General features: G+C 41.9%; 1 protein-coding gene across 1 annotated transcript in view; it reads left to right on the top strand.

Moving 5' to 3' along the window:
• Nucleotides 1-289: 289 nt before the first annotated feature.
• SMC6 (structural maintenance of chromosomes 6) overlaps nucleotides 290-8,739 on the top strand; it is a 68,793-nt gene continuing 60,343 nt past the window's right edge. The window contains exon 1 of the mRNA XM_061154837.1: nucleotides 290-473. The gene's annotated coding sequence lies outside the window, so the exon portion shown is untranslated. The remainder of the gene's footprint in view (nucleotides 474-8,739) is intronic.

The following is an 8,739-nucleotide window of genomic DNA, read 5'->3' as shown; positions in this document are numbered from 1 at the left end:
CGCTGTACGCATGCGCGGAACTGTAGCCGCCGTGGGGGTTCCAGGGTGTTTTTTTTTTTTTTTTTTTTTTATTCTCCCGGCTTTCAGTTAGGCAACTCACCCGCCCCGCCCCGCTCCACGCGTCCCACAGTCGCAGAGCCCCGGCGCCCCTCCCAGCATCCCCACTGTCCGCCCAAGGGGCACTTCCGGCCCCGCCTCCTAGAGTCCCGTGGCGCGAAAACTGCGCAGCGCGCACGCGCGGGCGGAGTCCCGGCGGGCGGAGGGGGGGGCGGGGCGCAGGCGCGGAGCGTCCCGAGGTGGGCGCCGGGGGCGGCGGGGCTCCTGCCTTCTCCCGCGGTGGGCGCGCGGTGTCTCGCGGACCAACGGCTGTCGGGTCGACTGCTAGAGTCCACCAACGTGGCTTTAGCGCCTTGTGCCGCGGCGGCAGCCCCGCCGATCGGGGGTTCCTTGGGGGAGACTTCGACTTGTTCGAGGTAGGCTGAGGGCGCGCTCCGTCGCTCTCTTGCTTCCCGTGGCCGGCGCCCTCCCTCAGTCCACCCGCTGGCGGCTCGGGTCGGTGGAGTCGCGGCGGTGCCCAGGGCGCGCGGGTCAACGGCCGCTGGTGATCTCCGCGCCCTCTCCTCGGGCGGCGCGGGTCCCTTCAGCCACAGGAAACTTGCTGGTGTCCGCGGGGCCCCTCCCTCGGACGGCTCTGGCGGCGGTGCTTGAAAAATCAGTCTCTCGCTAGCCCTAAGGGAACCCGGCGCCCGGCCCCGAACGGCCCCTTATTTAGGCTTTGATGAGTGGTTTGAGGGGGAGAAAGGTCAGGGGGATGAGTTTGGGCTCGGGAATTGGGTTATCACCCTCTCTGATGACCCCTTACAAGTAACAACTTAACTACGTTTAAGAGATATGTGTAAATATATCTGAAGGTGGCTTTGTTGCTAAATGCCAGTTTCAGGAGAACGCAAAACTGTTACCTAGAAAAATTTAAATTGTGAAGATCGGAGGCTTTATGATGACATGTCTTTCCCCCTCATTTTCTTGTGAAGATGAATTGGAGAAGAATCAGTACTGGGAATTCCAGAACACAGAGCTTAAGGGTGGAGGGGCATAAGAGGGTGCTGTGCTAATTCCTAGGGAAGCAGCTATTTGGTGTTTAAACCCTGAACACGGAACTTGTGTGAGTGCTTGCTACTCTGTATATGTCGTGAGATTGAAAGGGAGTGTTCTAAATACAAGCTATTCTGGAGTATACTCAAAAGAAGAAAAAGTCCAAATTTCCGGATTTTAGATGGCTGCTGGGTAGTCTTTTAAAATGCTCACTAGCTTATGCACTGGCTTGTAGATAGTTCCATGGGTGTATATGGGTGGTAAGGGAGCATGTTAGAAATACTTAGATTCACTTTATCTCCTTTTATTGTGAAAAATATGCAGAGTAATTATTTCCTGTAGAATTGTGTGTTTACAGTTTTCTGCTTTTTTCCCCCTTGAATGCCAGTAAGTACAAAGAAGTTTGGAGATTACCACAATATTGCTTTTTACATGTTTTTGTATAAGAACCAGTGTTGTGTGACCCTGAACAGGTTGGTACCACCTCTGTCAATTTCAGTTTCTATTTTGTAATTGGTCTTCCCCAGTGCGTCAGATAGTAAAGCATCAGCCTGCAATGCAGGCAACCTGGGTTCGGTCCCCCTGGGTCGGAAAGATCCCCTAGAGAAGGAAATGGCAACCCACTCCAGTATTCTTGCCTGGAGAATCCTGTGGACGGGGAGCCTGGTTTTTTTATTTTACTGAGTGTCTGGATGTAGAATTTTGTATAAAACCTGCCTAAATCTTGATGACCATTTTTAGACCTAAGTTAGGAAAATTAGTCAAAGCCATACTTGGTTTACTTTCAGGAATTGGTGGCTCAGCTGGTAAAGAACCCACCTGCCAATGCAGGAGACCTGAGACTTAGGTTCATTTCCTGCATCCTGAAGATCCCCTGGAGAAGGAAGTGGCAACCCACTCCAGTATTCTTGCCTGAAAAATTCCATAGACAAAGGAGCCTGGCGGGTCACAGGCCATGGGGTCGCAAAGAGTCACACAACTGAGTGCGCACACACGCAGATACTATGTTTAAGGCATAATTAAATGTTACAGTTATATATATATATATATATACATACGTCCAGATGACTGAGGGTCAAGTGTAGACACTTAATGTTAGTATTTTTTATTCACTAGTTAATGAGATACATCTTACTCACTAGTTTCCCTGGTGAACAAATTCAAAATAGTTTCTGTGACTTTCTTAGTGCCACTGCCAAATCTCTGTCTTTGTTATTGTCTCGACACTGAGTCTTGTCCTACTCCTTCGTGACTTCATGGACTAGCCCGCCAGGCATCTCTGTCCATGGGATTTTTCAGGCAAGAATACTGGAGTGGGTTGCCACTTCCTTCTCCGGGGGATCTTCCCAACCCAGGGATCAAACCTGAGTTGACTGCATTGGCAGGCGGATTCTTTACCACTGAGTCACCTGGGAAGTCTCTACTAGAATCTACCTGTATTATTTTGCTGCCTACTGGCCTATCCATCTCAATTTCCTAGAAACACTTCAAACTCAATGTTTTCAAGAAAAATGAATGAATCATTTATATTCCTTCCTTTCCAAACCTCAGTCTACTGATGATAGCATTTACTATTAAGAGTAAAGATTGTTTCTGAAAATTAAACACAAGATAAAATTTATACAGCAAGCCCAACATTAGAAGGACATATCACATTAGAATCCTTTTTGTAGTTTTATACATTACCAAAGGATGAACACGATGAACAGACAATTTCACTTCCTATAAACAGTCAAACTTGGTTAAACTCAGTTCATGCCAGAAGGAACCTGGACATTAAAGAAGTTTGATTTTGGGTTTTGAAAACCTGGGTTTGGATTTAGGCTCCGCTAAGATACAGCTACTTAAGTTTGGGTATCTTTTAAATGAGCCTCCCCTTTTGTAAAGTAAGGGATCACTTATAAGAATGTTGAGAATTAAAAGGTTTGTACCTCTTAATCCCCTTCACTTATTTCACTCCCCTGCTTCCCCCCCCTCCCCCTTTCTGGCAATTATCCATTTGTTCTCTGTATTGAAATCTGTTTTCATTTTGTTTGTTTCTTTTGATTTTTAGATTTGACATATAAGTGAGGTCATATGAGTACTTGTCTTCCTCTGTCTGAGTTATGTCATATAGCATAATACCCTTTGGGGCTTCCCAGGTGGCTCACTGGTAAAGAATCCAGCTGCCAATGCAGGAGGTTGGAGTTTGAACCCTGGGGTGGGGAGATCCTGTGGAGATGGAAATGGCTACCCACTCCGGTATTCTTGGCTGGGAAATCCTATGGTCAGAGGAGCCTGGTGGACTACAGTCCATGGGGTCAAAAAAGATTCAAACATGATTTAGTGACTAAACAACAACAGCAATACCTATGTTGTTGCAAATGGCAAGATTTCTTTTTAATAGTTGTATAATACTCCATTGTGTGTATGTGTTTTGTTGTTGTTCAGTCACTAAGTCCTGTCTGACTCTTTGCAGTCCTATGGTCTGCAGCACTCCAAGGGTGCAGGCTTCCCTGTCCTTCACCATCTCCTGGAGTCTGTTCAAACTCATGTCTGTTGAGTCAGTGATGCCATCCAACAATCTCATCCTCTGTTGCCCCCTTCTCCTGCTGCCCTCAGTCTTTGCCAGCATCAGGATCTTTTCCAGTGAGTCAGCTCTTTGCATCAGGTGACCAAAATATTGGAACTTCAGCTTTAGCATCACACCTTCCAGTGAATATTCAGGACTGATTTCCTTTAGGATTGACTGGTTTGATCTCCTTGCAGTCCAAGGGACTCTCAAGAGTCTTCTCTAGCACCACAGTTCCAAAGCATCAATTCTTCAGTGCTCAGCCTTCTTTACAGGACAGCTCTCACATCTGTACATGACTACTGGAAAAACCATAGCTCTGACTATATGGACCTTTGTCAGCAAATGCAGATGTCTCTGCATTTAACACGCTGTCTAGGTTTGTCATAGCTTTCCTTCCAACAAGCAATCATCTTTTAATTTCATGGCTGCAGTCACTATCCACAGTGATTTTGTAGCCCAGGATAATAAAATCTGCCACTGTTCTACTTTTTTCCCATGTATTTGCCATGAAGTGATGGGAGCAGATGCCATTTTTGAACTTTGAGTTTTAAGCCACCTTTTTCACTCTCCTCTTTCTTCCTTATTGAGAGGCTGTTTAATTCCTCTTTGCTTTCTGCTGTTAGAGTGGTATCATTTGCATATCTGAGGTTGTTGATATTTCTCCCAGCAGTCTTGATTCCAGCTTGTAATTCATCAAGTCTGGCATTTCATGTGGTGTACTCTGCCTATAAGTTAAATAAGCAGGGTGACAACATACAGCCTTGATATTCCTGTCTGTTGTTCCATGTTTGGTTCTAACTGTTGCTTCTTGACCTGCATACAGGTTTCTCAGGAGGCGGGTAAGGTGGTCCGGTATTCAATCTCTTTTAAGAATTTTCCACAGTTTGTTGTGGTCCACACAGTCAAAGGCTTTAGCGTAGTCAGTGAAGTAGAAGTGGATGTTTTTCTGGAATTCTCTTGCTTTTTGTATGATCGGTGGATGTTGGATGTATATATGTATGGTGTCTATCCATTTATCTGTTGATGGACATTTAGATTGCTCCCATATGTTGGCTGTTGCAATAATGCTGCAGTGAACATCGGCGTGCATGCCCCTGCATTGTTCAGCGCTGCTTGTTCTTTAGAGGCGGGTCTGTTTGCCTTTATGCTCACTCTCTTTCATTTGTGCTCTATATTGAGGCCACAGGGATTTTTTTAAAAACACAAAACTGAGTGTTCAGATTTTATTACCTGAGTTTTGCTCACCTATAATTGTTTGATGGGTAGACTAATGAATTTTTTCACTTACTTACATTATTTATTATCTGTTGCATCTCATATTTTTTCATGATATATTCCAAGCAGTGTGCTTATATTTCAGTACATTAAAAATGAGGTGGTTTAATGCAGAATGAATTTGTCTGTGGTGTGGTAGGAGCGGAATTGAGAATGAGGTCCATGGCAGATTCAGAAGCAGTAGCAATTTACCTTCTTTAAAAACCTCTGTTTTCTATTGATATTTCCAATTCTGTTATGACTGTTCTCACTACTGTTAGCCCCTACTTTGATATTAATGGGAAGTATGAATTACTAGGTACTCACATCAAAATAGAAAATTTAGAAATTTATAATCCTGTGTTAAAATGCTTTTGGTCTTTCAAATTTCCTGTGTATATGCTTGCTATAATTAACCCTTGGTGATTGATTTTTTTTTTCTCTTGAACTTATTTTTTCTTGATAATCATATTTGTTACTATTCCTGCTCTGATGGAGCTTGCTTTCTGCAAGGGAGAAGTAATATGCTCCTTAATTTTGATTTTTTTTTTTATTGTAAATAAATATTAAATACCATGAAGAGCTTTGTGAATGTATTGAAAATCCCAGAGGAGCTTCCTCCCCCCCATGTTTATGTTTTACAGGATATTAAAGGTATTTTTCTTTACACCTGTTTATATTATCTCTTTAGCATATTAGAAACAGTTCTACTGTTGTAACCTATATTTAAGTCTCAGGACATTCATGTGTGTTTTTAAAAGTCCATTATCATTAAATTATAGAATGATTCCTGTTTTTAAAGGTTGAATCCTTCAGTGTCTGTTAGATGCATGTTGCTGTGGCAACCTAACAGCAAACTGCAAATTCCAGGCTAAGTACAGCAAATAAAAAAACATTGTCGTCATGTAGCACACTGTATTCTGTCTTGTATAGGATCTCACATTGATTACGAGAAGCTAATCACACGTACCTTCGTTCCCTTTCCTCCCCCTGATTTTACTTGAAAAACGACCGTTTTCTAGTGGTAAAATACTAAGATCAATCAGCTGATGTCTGAGTGTCGGCTAACTGAAGATCATGTATTAAGCATTAATAAAAACTGTCTAAAAGGACATTTAATATTGGGAAAATGAAGAAGTAATGCTTCTTCTTTGCTCTTCTGCAATAAATAAATGACTGTAACTGAGTAAGAAACAGGTATGAGTGGGAGGAAAGGCAGTGTTGGGAAAATAATAGCCTGGTAGTGTTCTAGGGAATTTAAGTTAGCTGAAATTAATGTACATTAATTCTTGCTATTAAATAATTTGAAAATTATGTTTGATTTTCAAGTTCTGACTTGCATAAGAGATTCAAAATAAACACTAAGTTACTTGTCAGAAAGATGGTGAATATTATGTAATTGTGACTGTAATGCTAATACTCTCTCAAAAGGCGTTTGTTTAGGTTAGATGTCCTTTGGATGTTAACTAATATTCCCTTTAAATGGTATTTGATTTATCATGATACATTAGGTTCCTTGTTGCCTTCAGGACAGGATAAAGTCCTAAATATTTAATGTTGTTTACAACAATTCTTCTCAGACTTAATGTGCTTGTGAGTCACCCGAGACCTTGTTAAAATGAAGATTCAGATTCACTTGTTTTAAATTGAAGTCTGAGATTCTGGATATCTAGCATGTTCCTAGGAGATGTAGATGCTGCTTGCTGCTCCTTGAACCACACTTTGAATATCAAGTCTACCAGTCATTCTATGGCCGGCTTCTCTGCTGCCCTAACTTTATTACTGGTAGCTGTGTCTTGTCATTTATGGCACTGTGTCATGGGCACGCTTATAGTATTCCCTGCAGTAGCAGTTTGCCGAATGTAGTCCCAGGATCCATGAGACTGTTTCAGAGGGCCTAAAAGATCAAAATTGTTCTCATAACAATCATAAGATGTTATTTCCCTTTTTTACTTTCATTCACTTGTAACTACACTGAGGCGTTTTCTAGAGGTTATAGACATGTGATGATGTCATTGCTCTGATGACTGGTACAATGTGTACTTGTGGGTTGTTTTAAAATTTTTTCAGTTTTAATTTATAATATGGTAAATATTGATAGAAACAAAAGCCCTCTGAGGTCCTTGGTACTTTTAAGACACTACAACCTTTGAGAACTGCTGCCCTCTGGTTTTCTTAGGCCATGGACACAGAGACTCACATCTAGAACTTGACCAGCTCTTTCCATGGCTTGAGATGGCTGTTGGGCTGGGGTGGGCTCCTCGCTTCTCTAGGCAGTGGTAAAAGGCCTTCTCTGAAGCATTCAGTGGGGAGTGGGAGTAAGTATTATAGCATCCTGTTATACCCTCTTAGGGGTAGACCTCTAGGTTCTTCATCAGATGCCCCTATCATGCCTCCCTACTTGGTCTGCACAGCCTTGTCCGACACTGGCCCAAATGGGATGTTGAGATGCCTCCTTTTAGCATTACCAGAAGGAGGTCCACACTACCCACTTGACCTGTGCTGATGCAGGGGGTGGTGAGGAAGGGACAACAGTTCTTTTAATGGTATTTGACTAGAGTGATTATTGTCCGAAAGTCTTCTTGTTAAACTCCCTTTTCCTGGCCTTTTGTCTGGAGAGAACAGGCTTTCACTAAGCCTTTTGTTTCCCCCTCTTCCTCTTGGTGTTTCCCCTGTTGCTGGCTTCTCCAAGTCCACAGTAGTTGGGGGAAAACAAAAACTCAGTGAATCACTTTGATGTCTTCCCTTGGATTCTGAGGCTCCTACCCATCTACCTCGTTTTTCAGAGCTGTATCATGCTTGTTTTATAGTATATAATTTTCATGGATGTTTTACAAAGCAAGAGGAATAGGGAAAATACATCTGTTCCACCTTCCTAGAAGTGGAAGTCTCTGCTTTTTTCAACTTGCACTTTGGGTTAAAGAATTCTGAACTCCAGCCCCACTGCATATCTCTTATATTTGGTTATCTAAAAATATATGAGTAAGTATTAAAATATTTCTGTTAAAGAAAAACTAGATTTGGTAAACATAAATAGCTACTTTGGGGCAAAAAAAGATTAATTAAATAGAATTGACATGAAAGGAATCACGACCACAGTTGTGGATTGTACAAAACAAGGTAATTTTGTGTAATAAATTTGAAGCTTTAAATTATCAATGTTCTGATAATTATACTGAAAATAAAATTACAGGAGACTTGACCTAGGAATCTATAGTCAACCTGTAATAAATAACCAGTATACAAAAAAGAAATTGAAATGATTTCATAAAATTAAAATAGTCTCCACTATCTAATAGCTTTAAGCTTAGTTCTTTTTCACTTTCAAAAAACCTTTCAGTGCCATGCCATAGTGGTGATTGCAGAGCATTAAAAGATAAACTACCCAGTTCACTTAATGAAGCATGGATTGTCATAATAAAACTTGTCAGAGATAGTCCTCCAAAACAGTTCCAACAAAATATGTATAGATATTTGATATTTCTGCAAAATTGCTTCTGTCAGTATAAATTTGGAGGGCAGTGGATAAAAATTAAGCACTGTATGTATCTCTCCCCTGCCCTCCTCCTCTCTCTCATTTGTGCTTTAGAGTCCTTATTCTCCCATTTTCATTTAATTTCATGCTGTCTTTGAAACATACTCCACTGGCCCCCCAGCCTCCCAGCACACACCTACATGTCTGACTGGCTATCTTGCAATTCATACATCATCAAGTTGAAGCATCCTTTTTTCTACTGAGGACTGAGTTGAATCTTTCAGTCCGAGTTCATGAGAGAGAAAATCTCATTTAATCCCCTGCTGCCCAGATAGCTGGTACAAACCTGCTGTGATATAGTTCT

This window comes from Dama dama, chromosome 11, assembly GCF_033118175.1.
Source record: "Dama dama isolate Ldn47 chromosome 11, ASM3311817v1, whole genome shotgun sequence".
In the NCBI taxonomy this organism is placed as follows: Eukaryota; Metazoa; Chordata; class Mammalia; order Artiodactyla; family Cervidae; genus Dama; species Dama dama.
The sequence above is the reverse complement of the archived record's forward strand: the minus strand, read 5'-3'. Positions and strand labels throughout refer to the sequence as shown.